The following is an 18,136-nucleotide window of genomic DNA, read 5'->3' as shown; positions in this document are numbered from 1 at the left end:
ATCCCCACCCCTCATAATGGGTGTAATCAACTCTAGAACTCTAAATTTAAAACTATGGGTGTCACCTAACTGAGCTACATGCTTGGCTAAGGCATTATGTAACGAGTTCTTTCTTATCTCATATAGATGTTCTCTAATCCTCTCTCTCTCAGCTGCCTATTGGTTTTTCCAACATAGAAGGATGCACAACACTGGCACACTGCTAAGTAAACTATATTAATTGTTTTGCAGTGTGCATTCACTCGTGTGTCAAACTTCACATGTAGGTCAGGGTGCCAAAGTTCTTCACTGATATCTATATAGGTACACTGATTACAATTTCCACATGGCTCTGTATGACCATTATCATGAATTTGTCCCCTGTCCTTGGGATAACAGAGCATTCTTTTCAGGTTATATTTATTCCTAAATAGAAACCTATGTTCATTGCCTACAATCTCTCTAATATCTTCATCTATACATAAAATGGGCCAAAACTTCTGTAAAATATTTTTAACCATTGTATGGTTTGACGTATATGAAGTGGAAACCTTCACATTAGGTTCTTCTTTAACAAATCTATCCACTATACCTACTGAGGGTCCAAAATATGGTGCCGCTCTTCCTGATCTTAAATGTGGTATCTCTGACAAATTATATTTCACTTCTGATTCCTTGTAACCTCTTTCGGTCAGTCGTTGCTTTAGATTGACTATTTCATTTGTAAAGCCTAGGTCTGTAGCATTCAGCCTAGAGGCTCTCATACCTTAACCTTTTATAATATTCCTGAAAATGTGGTGTGGGTGCATACTGGTTCTCATTAGGAGATTATTGTAATAACATTGTTTCCTATACACACCAGTATTTATAAAACCACATTCCATTTTCTCTATAAACATGTCTAGAAACTCTATTCTCTCATTAGAGGATTCCATCGTAAATTTTAAGTACTCAGTCTCATTATTCATCAACAAATGGAATTCCTTCAAAGAGTCTAGATCACCTGTCCATAAAATAAAAAGATCATCGACAAAACGTTGATAAAAAGCTATATTCTTCTTAAAGGCAGTCATCTGAAACAATACTTCCTCTTCCCAATATGCCAAAAACATATTGGCATAACTATTGTGTCCCCATCATCTCGTTGTCTATATAAATTACCTTGGAACAGGAAGATGTTGTTTCCTAAAATAAGTTCTAAGAAACAGGCTAAAAGGTCTATCTGGACTGTTGTGTAGCTACTATGTCTTTGTAAATATTTAGGAATGTATTCTACACCTAATTTATTAGGTAGGACAGTGAATAGGGACTGTACGTCCATTGTAACCAAAAGAGAATCATGTAGGCAGGTATTAGTATTCAAACATTCATAAAGTTCCAGAAGAAACTGTTTAGAATCTTTCAGAACTATTCTATTTTCATTTAAAATTAATCTCAAATGTTTCTCTACATAAACAGAGAGATGCTCTGTTACCCAACCTTGTCCAGAGACAATGGGTCTCATTGGTGGATTGTGGGCATCTTTATGTATTTTTGGGAGACCTTGTATTTCCGGAATGAGGGGGGTTCTAATAATAAGATACTCATACAACTGCTGATCAATTATTCCACCCATATACATGTCAAGTAAGGAATTAGATACATATGCAATCGTATCCTGTACATTATGCCAGCCAATATTTACGTAGAAATCATCTTTCAGTAGCTCATGCATAGAGTTGTTATACTGTGTGGTATCCATAAACACTATTTATCGGCTGGTCTTATAATTATAGATCGTAGAGTCTGAAGCTGTTTCAAGCTCTGTCTCTCTTTATAGGTGAGATTCCCTCTCTTATTAACATTCTTCTTCATACCACTAACTTCATAATATCTAAAAAGCTCATCCTCTGTTGTTCTTAGATAGGCTTCTAATAAGGGATGGTTATTTGCAATAAAATTACTTAAATTCTTAAAGATAAGTAACTGCATATTTTGTTTATCTATTATAGGACCACCAGTCTCCTGATTCTTAAATTGTAACTTCAACATAACATTTCTACAAAACATTTTGAGATCAACTATAGTATCAGTCAAATTACTGGTACTACTTGGAATAAAATTTAAACCTTTGTTAAATTGTCATCATCTTTAGTTAAGTTATAATTAGAAATATTATGAACTAATGTTCCTTCTTTCAACACACCATAGTTAAGTGAGTTCATGGCTAAGTTTTGCGTTGTGTCCACATTTTCTTTATCGTTTGATGTGGTACAAACTCGTCTGATAATTTTCTTTTTTGTCGGCCCCTGCTCATAGATCTGGTTCTCCTTGCTCCTTTCTCCTTCCGAACAGGTAAGGGAAAAGGGAGCAATTCTCCTATCTTGTTATTATGATTCATTAATACCTCTCTGTTTTTGGGTCTAACCACCTGTTCATCACCCATATGTACTGGAGTGATAATATTGCTGGCTATCCGCACCTCAGGATATAAATTACGGTCACAAACTCCATCTATGGGTGGTGCCTGTTCAACAGATTCAGTAATATTCACATTGGTAAGAACAGGAGAGGTAGTAGAAACTTTGTCATTGGTAAAACTCACATCAGCATTGCTGGTAGTAATTTCATCAATAGCACAATCATTCAAGACCGTATTAGCATTGTTTCTATCAATAGAATGTCTATCTTTCATAACATTAACAGAATCAGTAGTAATTTTATCAGTTTTGTCAGTAACACAATCATTCAACACAGTATTCACATTACTATTAGTAATTAAGTGCTTATTTTTCATGACATTACTAACATTACTGACACTAGATACATCACATTGTTCATTGAACCTAGGTCCATCCATTCCTTGTACATTTTTCACAGTATCAATACTATCTTGGCCATACTTCGGCCAAACGAAGACATGACCAAGCTTAAAATCTTTAGTGTCTCTCAGAATTTTATTCCGCTTCTGTTGGAGTAATTTGCGTTCGAAAGCAGACACTCCATCCAGAAGACTCTCAAACAAAGGTTCAACACAGCTATTCGGGAAAGTGTCAAAGATGAATTTCTCTTGCCGTTTAATTTTAACAGTTAATAGTGTTTCTTCTGGCGTAAAATAATCAATAAGCAGCTTAAGGTATTGTTTGCTTACCCCAAGGTTCACCTGCTGCCATTGCGATAGTAAATCCGGATGATATTCACCCTGGTTCGGCATATTTAAAACCCGAAGTCCTCTCGGGACAATCTGCTTTTCTAGGCAATACTGAAAATGTAAACGCTGCACTTGTAAGCGTTTCAAATGGAAAAAATCCTTCTCCAAATCGTCTAAAGCGTGCTGTAACCATTCCAAATCCACCGTCTCCTCTCTGTCATCATCAGTGTGTTAAAAAGAACTCAACTGCCAGGAAGTAACTCTCGAGCAGGACAAATACCGCTCAAATCTCTTGTGCAACGTAGTCACAGCTCCAAGGTTTTCACTACGGGGATCATAATCCAATTCAATGTCCACAATGTCCTGCATGGCTTTGCTTCCAGCTATGGTATAGAGTAAAAAGAAGATGAATAATAATAACAGTCCAACCAAAACGCCAGACAAACGCTCTTGCTCAATAAACGATAAGTAGAAATGCATATAACAATAGTGGACAAGAGCGAAGCAAAGCAAAGTCTTCTTCACGATATTTTATTAGAACAAATACACCGGTCAACAAAGATTAGCGCTTTCACTCATGCGAGCTTCATCAGATCAAAAACAAACAGACCAGTTAGTAAAACATTTAAATACGTTCAATAATCAAAATAGACCTATCAGAAACATGAACTAATTAATCATTCAAATAAGCTGTGTATACGGTCTTGAAGAAAAATACATATAAACATACACACATAGGTTCATAGGTTCATAGGTTCATAGGTTCACACTAGGCTATCTGCCCAAGGGCATTTATAAGCCTAGCCCAGAGTTTTGTGGCTTTCGCCACCCCTTTAGTTTGAAGGATACTATGCCCATTATTTTGCTGTGCCTCTGTCAAGCAGTGACACTGAGGTAATCCCTGGGGTATATCTGCGATCTCCCATCCATTGGTCAAGATTTCTCTTGAACAAGGCCAGCGAGGTGCTCTGCCTCACATGTACCAGGATTTTGTTCCACAGCATAGGGAGTCTCTGGGTGATGAATCTGTCCCTCCAGCACGTCCTATTAATAACCATGTCAAGGTTTAAGTCTCCCGCCCTTGTAGTTCTGAGGGATCTAGATTTTTTGAGGTGAAGCATGTTCATCAATTCTGGGTTGGACATGGCCTTGTATGTCAGGCACAGGTCACCTCTGAGCAGACGGTACGCGACTGAATAGACCTGGAGTCCCTTCAGTCGGGCAGCATAAGACATTTTTTGAGACCCTTTATCCTTTTGGTGAGGAACTTTTGGGGCCTTTCCAGTTGCTGCAGGTGTCGGCTCAGATACATTCGAATGGGGCATTGTACTCAATCATTGGTCTGATGAGTGATGAGTACAGGGGATGATGGCCTCCCTTGATCTAGATGTGAATCCCTTCATGATCAGGTGGGCAATGTAGAAGGTCTTCCTAACTACTTTGGCAACGTGAGTGTCAAACGAAAGGTTACTGTCAACCTGGGTCCCCAGATCCCTGATAACCTCTTCTGTGCTCAGTGGATTGCCACCTATATGGTAGCTAGTAACCTTGTTTTTCCCGAAGGGTATGACTATGCATTTCTTGGCGTTTAACTTTAGTCCATGGCTCTGGCACCAGTTATCCGTTTCTATGAGACCCTTCTGAAGGATATCTGTGTCAGATGTGTTCTCGACTATGGCACCCAGTTTGCAGTCATCTGCAAATTTTGTCAGCCATAACCCTCCTGTGTTTGCTTGTACTTCTGAAAAGTAGATGCCGAATAAGAGTGGGCCCAAGACTGAGCCCTGTGGGACACCACTTGTGACAGGCTTTGAGTCTGACATGGCGCCAGCAACTCTGACCCTGTGGGTTCTGTCACTTAGCCAGTTTGCTACCCATCTTGTGACGTATGGGTTTACATTTAAGCTGATGAGTTTTTCAATGATACCTGAGTGGGGTATTGTGTTGAAAGCCTTTGCCAGGTCGAGGTAGGCTGTGTGGACTGCCTTTCCCTCATCAATGGCCTTGGTGACTGTTTCGAAAAAGTCAACCAAGTTTAAAAGGCATGATCTGCCTTTGACAAAGCCAAACTGGGTTGGATCCAAAGTCTGCAAGTCCCCTATGTCTTTATTTATGAGTTCCATTATGATCCTCTCCATAGCTTTGCAGATCAGGCTTGTCAAGCTGATGGGACGGTAATTTCCAGGGTCAGTGGAGGCACCGCCTTTGTGAAGTGGGACCACAGTTGCCGTATGCCACTCCTTGGGTATGTATCCTGAGGTGAGGCTAAGATTAAACAGCTGTCCTAACTGCGGGTTTAATTCCTCATTGAGTTCGTGAAGCACACAACCGGGGACACCATCTGGTCCCATGGATGCTGTGTTTTTCGCTTTGGAGAGAGCAGTTCTCACCTGAGCATTAGAGATGTTTGGGGGGCTACAATCCTCTGGTATAGATATCTCTCCTTTTGGGCGGGATGGGGGGGGGGGGAGAAGTTTGCACTGAACCTGTCAGCCAGTATGTTGGCAATGTCTGTAGGTTCAGTGATTTTTACATCATTTTGAACTAATTCTGAGCATATTTGGGAGTTTCCTCCCAGGTTTCTGACATAGCTAAAGAAGGCCTTATGATTGTCTTTTGAGTCCTTAGCGATTTCTTGGATGATTTTATGAGAGATCGTAGTTTTTTTACTTATAATGATCAAAGGTGTCTTACCTTTTAGGGATTTTGCTCTATCTTGTAGTAGCTTCCTCCTTTTGTTGTAGAGCTTGTTTATGGCTGGGGTCCACCAGACTGGACGCTTGCCTTTGGTACAAAGAGTCTTTGTTTTGTTTGGGATTGCCTGATCCATGCAGTCCTGTAGGTGCTGGTAGAAGGCATTTGTAAGTGATTCAGCGGCTTGAGTAATGGTTTCCGCAGGCTCGGGGGCATTAAAAGACACCACACTAGTCTTTAGAAGTGTGAAGTCGGCTTTTGAGAAGTTCTTCACTGTGGTCTTTTTTATCTCGGGTGGGGGCGGGATGTGGACTTCCAGTGAGATTAGTTTGTGATCTGATCTCACCAGTGAGGGGTATACTTCCGGTGTTGAACATTGTGACCCCATGTTTGTGATGATGAGATCAAGTATGTTTTCACCTCTTGTGGGGATGGTGACTAGTTGTTCCATGGCATTTGAGTTTATGAACTCTAGGAACCTTTGGGCTAGAGTGTTGGGGCTTGAGTAGTGATCCCAGTCTATATTCGGGTAGTTGAAGTCACCTAGTATGATGGTGTTTGGAGATACATTTATCCCCTCCAGTGTTTTCAGGAAAGCTATGTGAGGTTCCTGAGTTTGAGAGGGTGGCCTGTAACATGCTACAAATTGTAGAGAAGTCTTGCCTATGGTTAATTGCACCTGGATGGTCTCTGATGCATTGTGCGTTGCCACCAACCTTGAGGTGTGGGTGTCCTTGATGAATATGGACACCCCCCCTCCTTTCTTGATAGTGTCCGGATTTTGGGGCCGGAATGCATGATATGAGGTAAAACCTGATAGTGCCGGGGTGCTCTCAGGAGCCTTGAACCAGGTTTCAGTTACAGCACAGACATCGATGTTCTCCATACTGAGAAGGGCCTCGAAAGGCATCTTGAGGTTGAGACTTCTGGCATTGAGCAGCATTACCCTTAGTTTTTTTCCTTTTTTGTGTTCTAGGGTGGTAGGTTTAGAATTTGAGCCTTGCCTAAAAAGGCACTATGGGGTGGCAAGAGCCTTTGCCAATATCCGAAGCCCAGGGGTGACAGGTGCAAGCCGTCCCTTGTGAAGCAGCGTGGCTTGTCCAGCATGTCATCCCAGGCAGACAGACATTGGATCCCCCTTGAATGGCACCAGAGTTTAAGCCAATTATTAAAGCTGATCATCTTATCTCTGTATTGTGGCATCATTCTTGGTGAAGGTAGGATACTGCTCAAGGTCAGGGTCATACCTGCCTGGGCTACATAATCAGAGAGCTCCTCTAAGTCTCTTCTCATGTAGTCTAGGGAGGTACGTCTCAGGTCGTTCACACCAGCGTGGACAATGACTGAGTCATACTTGTACCTGCTGTTGAGAGACCTGAGTGCTTGCGTTATGTGGTGGATTCTAGCGCCCGACAGGCAGCTTACTGTGACCTTCTCCTTACTCAATCTGGTGAGCGGGACGTCAGTGTGTCTGACTATGGAGTCACCAATGACGAGTGTGTCTGGCACTGTGTTTGGCCTTAAGGGCTGTGACTGTTTGGCACACTGACTACGTGGTCTATGTGTTGCATGTGTTGTGTCCTGAGGTGGCAGTTGTTTGGGTGTCTGCTTTGGTGGCCTCTGCTGTTTGGTAGATTTTTGATCAGAGCCTCCGAGTATGTCTTTGTGTGTTTATGTGTATGATTTGAAGTTGTGATAGTACTATGTGAGACTGGGTTTGTGGTGTGTGTGGTTACCTTCTCCTCCTGTCTGGTCTTGCCAGTCCTATGTTGAGAGAGCTCAGCCTCCAGTTTGGCTGTATAGTTGCATCTCTCGCATGTATTTGTGTTTTGTGGGAGAAGGAGAGGGTTGTCTGTGTACATGAGGCAATTGTAACATTGCTTCAATATTCCCAGATTCACCAGCTGAGCTGGAGAGGACACTAGCAACTGATCCCTCGACATGCTAGAAGGAATAGACAAAAACTTTAAAAAGACTCCGGGGGGTGTGGGTGATCGAGAAAGGGGTTTTAGGCTGGTGGGGTACTGTGTATAATAAAAGTGCTATATCAAAGTAAAAAAGTACTTTAGGAGCAAGTGCTAGGCTTTACAGATAGAGAATAGTCTACTTAGGAATCAAGTAGAGCTGAACTTTTTAGATATAGAATACGCTGGTTTGATCAGCAGTACAGTTCAAGGAAGGCTGTTTTAAGGGAAAATTTGAAGAGTGGACTTTAGGTAGCCCGAATAGTTTAACCTTGATTAACCGCCGCTGCTCTTGTGTGCTACTGTGGCAACTCCGCGCTAAATGCTAAAGCGTGCTTTATAGCAGGGGGCTGGAAAAGGCAGGAAATGACCCAAAATGGCCAATGAATTACCAGTTACTGTCTTAAACCACTCCTCTGAGGACAAACAGGCAGCTCAGTACTCCCCACTCTCACTGGTGAGTAAAGAAACTTCCCTCTGGCCACACAAGAAAATGGAGGAACACAGGAACCAAATACAAAGCCCAGGGATCAGCAAAATCTGATCACTGCAACAACTAGCTAGGAAAGTTAGGAAAGCAGAAGTATTTTTTTTTTTTCAAGTTTTTTTACACACACAGACAGAAAATACAGTAAATGCTTGGTTTTTCGACTAAATGCTATCAAAGGCTAGTACACTTGAGTGTATTAGCCTGTAGGTTAACTTATAAGCAAAACTTAAGCTAAGAAGTGCAGTCAACAAATTAAGCTCAGAAAAACAGAGAAAACAGGTAATATCACAATAATATAGGCAGAAACAGTGGTCAAAATGCACAAAAGGTCGAAAAAAGCAATAAAAATGTTTAAAAAATACTTAGAATCAGGAAAGTCGCTTTTTCTGCTCTCTGCTGCTCTAGGAACTCTGCAGGGGACCACGAGGAGCTATGCTGAGTTCTCTATTGCCAGAAAAGCCCGCCAAAGCGTGCTTTATAGCAGGGGGCTGGAAAAGGCAGGAAATGACCCAAAATGGCCAATGAATTACCAGTTACTGTCTTAAACCACTCCTCTGAGGACAAACAGGCAGCTCAGTACTCCCCACTCACTGGTGAGTAAAGAAACTTCCCTCTGGCCACACAAGAAAATGGAGGAACACAGGAACCAAATACAAAGCCCAGAGATCAGAAAAATCTGATCACTGCAACAACTAGCTAGGAAAGTTAGGAAAGCAGAAGTATTTTTTTTGTTTTTTTTCAAGTTTTTTTACACACACAGACAGAAAATACAGTAAATGCTTGGTTTTTCGACTAAATGCTATCAAAGGCTAGTACACTTGAGTGTATTAGCCTGTAGGTTAACTTATAAGCAAAACTTAAGCTAAGAAGTGCAGTCAACAAATTAAGCTCAGAAAAACAGAGAAAACAGGTAATATCACAATAATATAGGCAGAATAGGCATATACATCAATAAAAATAAAAATAGATATACATGATTCTATAGAATAAATATGTAAACCTATAAAAAACCATAAAAGGATATATATGTATGTATGTGCAAAACTTGCATGAAATGTGCAAACCTTCCATAAAAATACATGTCTATATATAAATACATCTGTAAATATGCTAAAATGAATTTATGTACACTGATGTTTAAACAAGGTGGAATATTAAAATTCATAAATTAATAAATTAATAAAATATTAAGATATTGGAATATAAAAATATATATACAGCATTCTTAGAACCTTAATAACAAATAAGGGTATAATGAATGTATATATGTAGCCCTACTAACACTGTTACAAGATACAGGGAATAACCTCGTAAATATGAAAATGATCTCTAGCATTTAATATTTCTACGTTTCTTGAGCATAGGTCTAATAGAGGCCCTCTCATTCAAACCATGGCCTCTATCCGCTCTCAACCTGATGATCCAATGGCTCTCCTTACTCTCTGTGTGATTCCTGATATCCCCACCCCTCATATTGGGTGTAATCAACTCTAGAACTCTAAATTTAAAACTATGGGTGTCACCTAACAGAGCTACATGCTTGGCTAAGGCATTATGTAACGAGTTCTTTCTTATCTCATATAGATGTTCTCTAATCCTCTCTCTCAGCTGCCTATTGGTTTTTCCAACATAGAAGGATGCACAACACTGGCACACTGCTAAGTAAACTATATTCATTGTTTTGCAGTGTGCATTCACTCGTGTGTCAAACTTCACATGTAGGTCAGGGTGCCAAAATTCTTCACTGATATCTATATAGGTACACTGATTACAATTTCCACATGGCTCTGTATGACCATTATCATGAATTTGTCCCCTGTCCTTGGGATAACAGAGCATTCTTTTCAGGTTATATTTATTCCTAAATAGAAACCTAGGTTATATATATATATATTCATATACACCCATTCATTATACCCTTATTTGTTATTAAGGTTCTAAGAATGCTGTATATATATTTTTATATTCCAATATCTTAATATTTTATTAATTTATGAATTTTAATATTCCACCTTGTTTAAACATCAGCGTACATAAATTCATTTTAGCATATTTACAGATGTATTTATATATATATATATATATATATATATATATATATATATACATGTATTTTTATGGAAGGTTTGCACATTTCATGCAAGTTTTGCACATTTACATACATATATATCTTTTTATGGTTTTTATAGGTTTACATATTTATTCTATAGAATCATGTATATCTATTTTTATTTTTATTGATGTATATGTGTGTATGTTTATATGTATTTTTCTTCAAGACCGTATACACAGCTTATTTGAATGATTAATTAGTTCATGTTTCTGATAGGTCTATTCTGATTATTGAATGTATTTAAATGTTTTACTAACTGGTCTGTTTGTTTTTGATCTGATGAAGCTCGCATGAGTGAAAGCGCTAATCTTTGTTGACCGGTGTATTTGTTCTAATAAAATATCGTGAAGAAGACTTTGCTTTGCTTCGCTCTTGTCCACTATTGTTATATGCATTTCTACTTATCGTTTATTGAGCAAGAGCATTTGTCTGGTGTTTTGGTTGGACTGTTATTATTATTCATCTTCTTTTTACTCTATACCATAGCTGGAAGCAAAGCCATGCAGGACATTGTGGACATTGAATTGGATTATGATCCCCGTAGTGGAAACCTTGGAGCTGTGACTATGTTGCACAAGAGATTTGAGCAGTATTTGTCCTGCTCGAGAGTTACTTCCTGGCAGTTGAGTTCGTTGGAACACACTGATGATGACAGAGAGGAGACGGCGGATTTGGAATGGTTACAGCACGCTTTAGACGATTTGGAGAAGGATTTTTTTCCGTTTGAAATGCTTACAAGTGCAGCGTTTACATTTTCAGTATTGCCTAGAAAAGCAGATTGTCCCGAGAGGACTTCGGGTTTTAAATATGCCGAACCAGGGTGAATATCATCCGGATTTACTATCGCAATGGCAGCAGGTGAACCTTGGGGTAAGCAAATAATACCTTAAGCTGCTTATTGATTATTTTACGCCAGAAGAAACACTATTAACTGTTAAAATTAAACGGCAAGAGAAATTCATCTTTGACACTTTCCCGAATAGCTGTGCTGAACCTTTGTTTGAGAGTATTATGGATGGAGTGTCTGCTTTCGAACGCAAATTACTCCAACAGAAGCGGAATAAAATTCTGAGAGACACTAAAGATTTTAAGTTTGGTCATGTCTTCGTTTGGCCGAAGTATGGCCAAGATAGTATTGATACTGTGAAAAATGTACAAAGAATGGATGGACCTAGGTTCAATGAACAATGTGATGTATCTAGTGTCAGTAATGTTAGTAATGTCATGAAAAATAAGCACTTAATTACTAATAGTAATGTGAATACTGTGTTGAATGATTGTGTTACTGACAAAACTGATAAAATTACTACTGATTCTGTTAATGTTATGAAAGATAGACATTCTATTGATAGAAACAATGCTAATACGGTCTTGAATGATTGTGCTATTGATGAAATTACTACCAGCAATGCTGATGTGAGTTTTACCAATGACAAAGTTTCTACTACCTCTCCTGTTCTTACCAATGTGAATATTAATGAATCTGTTGAACAGACACCACCCATAGATGGAGTTTGTGACCGTAATTTATATCCTGAGGTGCGGATAGCCAGCAATATTATCACCCCAGTACATATGGTCGATGAACAGGTGGTTAGACCCAAAAACAGAGAGGTATTAATGAATCATAATAAAAAGATAGGAGAATCGCTCCCTTTTCCCTTACCTGTTCGGAAGGAGAAAGGAGCAAGGAGAACCAGATCTATGAGCAGGGGCCGACAAAAAAGAAAATTATCAGACGAGTTTGTACCACATCAAACGATAAAGAAAATGTGGACACAACGCAAAACTTAGCCATGAACTCACTTAACTATGGTGTGTTGAAAGAAGAAACATTAGTTCATAATATTTCTAATTATAACTTAACTAAAGATGATGACAATTTAACAAAGGTTTAAATTTTATTCCACGTAGTACCAGTAATTTGACTGATACTATAGTTGATCTCAAAATGTTTTGTAGAAATGTTATGTTGAAGTTACAATTTAAGAATCAGGAGACTGGTGGTCCTATAATAGATAAACAAAATATGCATTTACTTATCTTTAAGAATTTAAGTAATTTTATTGCAAATAACCATCCCTTATTAGAAGCCTATCTAAGAACAACAGAGGATGAGCTTTTTAGATATTATGAAGTTAGTGGTATGAAGAAGAATGTTAATAAGAGAGGGAATCTCACCTATAAATAGAGACAGAGCTTGAAACAGCTTCAGACTCTACGATCTATAATTATAAGACCAGCCGATAAAGGCAGTCGTATAGTGGTTATGGATACCACACAGTATAACAACTCTATGCATGAGCTACTGAAAGATGATTTCTACGTAAAGATTGGCTGGCATAACGTACAGGATACGATTGCATATGTATCTAATTCCTTACTTGACATGTATATGGGTGGAATAATTGATCAGCAATTATATGAGTATCTTATTATTAGAACCCCCCTCATTCCGGAAATACAAGGTCTCCCAAAAATACATAAAGATGCCCACAATCCACCAATGAGACCCATTGTCTCTGGACAAGGTTGGGTAACAGAGCATCTCTCTGTTTATGTAGAGAAACATTTGAGATTAATTTTAAATGAAAATAGAATAATTCTGAAAGACTCTAAACAGTTTCTTCTGGAACTTTATGAATGTTTGAATACTAATACCTGCCTACATGATTCTCTTTTGGTTACAATGGACGTACAGTCCCTATTCACTGTACTGTCCTACCTAATAAATTAGGTGTAGAATACATTCCTAAATATTTACAAAGACATAGTAGCTACACAACAGTCCAGATAGACCTTTTAGCCTGTTTCTTAGAACTTATTTTAGAAAACAACATCTTCCTGTTCCAAGGTAATTTATATAGACAACGAGATGGCGTAGCGATGGGGACACCCTGCGCCAATAGTTATGCCAATATGTTTTTGGCATGTTGGGAAGAGGAAGTATTGTTTCAGATGACTGCCTTTAAGAGGAATATAGCTTTTTATTGACGTTTTGTCCATGATCTTTTTATTTTATGGACAGGTGATCTAGACTCTTTGAAGGAATTCCATTTGTTGATGAATAATGAGACTGAGTACTTAAAATTTACGATGGAATCCTCTAATGAGAGAATAGAGTTTCTAGACCTGTTTATAGAGAAAATGGAATGTGGTTTTATAAATACTGGTGTGTATAGGAAACCATGTTATTACAATAATCTCCTAATGAGAACCAGTATGCACCCACCCCACATTTTCAGGAATATTATAAAAGGTCAAGGTATGAGAGCCTCTAGGCTGAATGCTAGAGACCTAGGCTTTACAAATGAAATAGTCAATCTGAAGCAACGACTGACCAAAAGAGGTTACAAGGAATCAGAAGTGGAATATAATTTGTCAGAGATACCACATTTAAGATCAGGAAGAGCGGCACCGTATTTTGGACCCTCAGTAGGTATAGTGGATAGATTTGTTAAAGAAGAACCTAATGTGAAGATTTCCACTTCATATACGTCAGACCATACAATGGTTAAACATATTTTACAGAAGTTTTGGCCCATTTTATGTATAGATGAAGAAATTAGAGAGATTGTAGGCAAGGAACCTAGGTTTCTATTTAGGAATAAATATAACCTGAAAAGAATGCTCTGTTATCCCAAGGACAGGGGACAAATTCATGATAATGGTCATACAGAGCCATGTGGAAATTGTAATCAGTGTACCTATATAGATATCAGTGAAGAATTTTGGCACCCTGACCTACATGTGAAGTTTGACACACGAGTGAATGCACACTGCAAAACAATGAATATAGTTTACTTAGCAGTGTGCCAGTGTTGTGCATCCTTCTATGTTGGAAAAACCAATAGGCAGCTGAGAGAGAGAGGATTAGAGAACATCTATATGAGATAAGAAAGAACTCGTTACATAATGCCTTAGCCAAGCTTGTAGCTCAGTTAGGTGACACCCATAGTTTTAAATTTAGAGTTCTAGAGTTGATTACACCCAATATGAGGGGTGGGGATATCAGGAATCACACAGAGAGTAAGGAGAGCCATTGGATCATCAGGTTGAGAGCGGATAGAGGCCATGGTTTGAATGAGAGGGCCTCCGTTAGACCTATGCTCAAGAAACGTAGAAATATTAAATGCTAGAGATCAGTTTCATATTTACGAGGTTATTCCCTGTATCTTGTAACAGTGTTAGTAGGGCTACATATATATATTCATATGCACCCATTCATTATACCCTTATTTGTTATTAAGGTTCTAAGAATGCTGTATATATATTTTTATATTCCAATATCTTAATATTTTATTAATTTATGAATTTTAATATTCCACCTTGTTTAAACATCAGCGTACATAAATTCATTTTAGCATATTTACAGATGTATTTATATATATATACATGTATTTTTATGGAAGGTTTGCACATTTCATGCAAGTTTTGCACATTTACATACATATATATCTTTTTTATGGTTTTTATAGGTTTACATATTTATTCTATAGAATCATGTATATCTATTTTTATTTTTATTGATGTATATGTGTGTATGTTTATATGTATTTTTCTTCAAGACCGTATACACAGCTTATTTGAATGATTAATTAGTTCATGTTTCTGATAGGTCTATTTTGATTATTGAATGTATTTAAATGTTTTACTAACTGGTCTGTTTGTTTTTGATCTGATGAAGCTCGCATGAGTGAAAGCACTAATCTTTGTTGACCGGTGTATTTGTTCTAATAAAATATCGTGAAGAAGACTTTGCTTTGCTTCACTCTTGTCCACTATTGTTATATGCATTTCTACTTATTGTTTATTGAGCAAGAGCGTTTGTCTGGTGTTTTGGTTGGACTGTTATTATTTTCCTAGACATGTCTAAAGCTTTTGACACAATTTCCCACCAACAAACTTGCCACTTATAATCTCACTTCCTCACCCCTAACATGGTTCCATAGTTATCTAGCTATCCGTCAACAGACTACTAAATGGGTAAATAACTTCTCCCCACTATTACTGGTCACCACAGGAGTACCCCAAGGCTCCATACTTGGGCTCCTCCTCTTTGTCATATTTACCAAAAACCTTAATACTGCCACCCAACATGCCACCATCATCCAATATGCTGATTATTCCACTCTTATCTGCTCAGCCCACTCCCCTCAAGAACGTCAACACAATATGCAAACATCTTTCCAGGATATTGAAAGTTACCTCAAAAGCCATCAACTCATCCTCATCCCAAATAAGACCAAACTCATTATCTTTTCTAGCAAATTCTCCAAGCTCAGCTCACCACCCCTCTACATTCACTCTTCCAATGGTACAATAACTGAACCCACAAATCAGACCAAGCTGCTTGGAGTTATCATAGATGATATATTAAAATTTGATAAACACATCTGTCTTACAATTAAAAAAGTCCAGTCCAAGCTCGGAGATCTCTACAGGGTTAAACCTTACCTTACACAACAAGCTAGACTTACTACTGCTAGATCTCACTTGCTATCCACTCTCCTCTACTGCTCTCAGATCTTTACCAACCTATCCAAAGATGACCTTAATAAACTAGAATCCTGCTACAACAAAATAGCCAAGTTTGCTACCAGTCAATCCCATAAAACACACCACTGCACAGTTCTCCGACAACTCAACTGGCTGGAGCTTCCCAATCTGTTAGCACTACGGCAACTGTCACTTGCCCATAAAATCATATACAACCACACTAACTGCCTAGCTCTTTCTAACCTGGTTCAGCCTAACACTAATTGTAGATTGCTTTGGTCTTCCAACAAACTAATGCTACAAGTGACTCGGCCTCATAACTATTATGGCAACTCTCTCTACTCCTACAGAATAGCCAAAGAATGGAATCTTCCTCAGCACATCCTAAAAAAACCTAATCTAAGGTGTGTAGGGCCTGTCTACCCTAAAAGATTACCTAAATAACTGGCTTTGCACCTGTATTACTCCTGGCTAGTTTTTCTTACTTTCTATTTGCTGCTTATCTCTTGTATGAGATTCCTATTACTGCTCAGCTCTTGCATATTATCTCTTTTCTTTTGGATGTTGTATTCCATTACATTACTTCTTAGATTTGTACCTAACTTATATTGCATTCTATGTAACAATTTATTTCCTTTGTAATTCTTGTGTGAACTTGTAACATGCTTTTTTTATTTTTCACTATTTTTACTTTTAACTTTAAGTAATTTGCATTACTCTGGAGATTTTCTCCCCGTGTCTCCACTGAAAATGGGTTTTTCCCAACCCAGTCATATACTACCCGGTTAACAAATGTAAATAAATAAATAAATATATATTTTTTTCTTATTATTGTACTTTTGAATGACATTTCCTGTTTTAAAAATCTGACAAACCTGAACTTATGGCACAGTGATTCAAGTCAACATAGTTAAAACTATTTTCTCCTCTAGTTGCTTGGGGAGGGTATTTATTTTTGTTAGTAAAGTATTCTAAAATGTGACAAAGGCCAGTCTATGGCTACTAATTCTGGCAGATGTGACAATTTACTGATGTGACTACAAGATCCACAAGCTCTGGTGCCAGTAACCTTAGAAGTTTTTCAAAAATGGTTGTAGTCATGGGACAGTGGTCATTAAAGATGGGCAAACCAATGGTTTTGAAAATCTATGAAAGGAGTTTATAAGAAACTAGATAAGTGATGTATCACTTGATGTTAGCTGGCTGGATCTATTATTGCTAAAGATTGGTTGGTTAAGGAACACTTGTCTAAGTGGTCATCAATTGATTAACTAGCACACTGACCCCAAAGAAGGGAGAAAACTCCAAGCAAAAATGAAGTTTTTCATTTTGGTTATGTGAATATGACATGACTGATTAGGTTACATACAACTTCAGTGAATTGCTTGAGAAATATATGTAACACTAACAGTTAACTTAAGATAACTATCAATTAAGCAAGAATGCATGAGCCAAACAGAAGTACAGTCAGTAATATCTGGAGAAGATGTTCAGCGGTGATATGTCCAAATATAGGTGTCCATCAGGCCTTGTTCAAGACCTTCAACTTTGAAAAACATAGTAGCTAGCAGTAATACTATGTGGCAGTTTATTAGCCATGATCTGGATATGACTAAGAATCAAGATTATTTAAGAACAAAATATTTTGCTGTACAGTTAGGGAACTAACGAAAAACTTACCCTACACTAATTAAATATGTTAATCCCAGTTTGAACCAAGAAGTGGGAAATGCATGTTACTAATTAGACAGCAATCTCTTTTCATAGCCTGGTACCATGACAAGCCAGTCCATGACATGTTACTAAGTAAGATGCATTGAGACTGCCAGTTCCTTAAACAACCCATGTCAGTGCTTTCCTCCAACTTTCACCTTAATTTGGTCCAAGATATTCAGGAAGTTACATCCGTTTTTTTATTATTCAGACAGTTTACATAGGTGATTCTGGTTAAGAATTTTATTAGCAAAGCCCAAATAATTTCCACTTGTGGGAATGAAATTCACTGTCCATAACAGCAACGTATTTTCTTAAACAATGTTAGGCACTAAGTCTAACCAGCAATTCCAATTGTACTGATTCTGTTTAAACTGCAGAAACTGCTTACACTTTTGCTCTGTAAGTAGCTAATCTCTCTCTTAGCAGAAAGTTTCCTGCCTTTTCTTTTTAGCCTTTTTTTTTTAAGAGAGGTGTGGTTCTGCCATCATATTTTCCTTAATATCCAACCTAGACAGATGCTGGCATATAGCTTATTTTGGAAGGTTAAAGAA

The sequence above is a fragment of the Protopterus annectens genome, chromosome 12.part0 (assembly GCF_019279795.1).
Source record: "Protopterus annectens isolate FY-2018-M chromosome 12.part0, PAN1.0, whole genome shotgun sequence".
In the NCBI taxonomy this organism is placed as follows: Eukaryota; Metazoa; Chordata; order Ceratodontiformes; family Protopteridae; genus Protopterus; species Protopterus annectens.
This window is presented reverse-complemented; position numbering follows the sequence as displayed.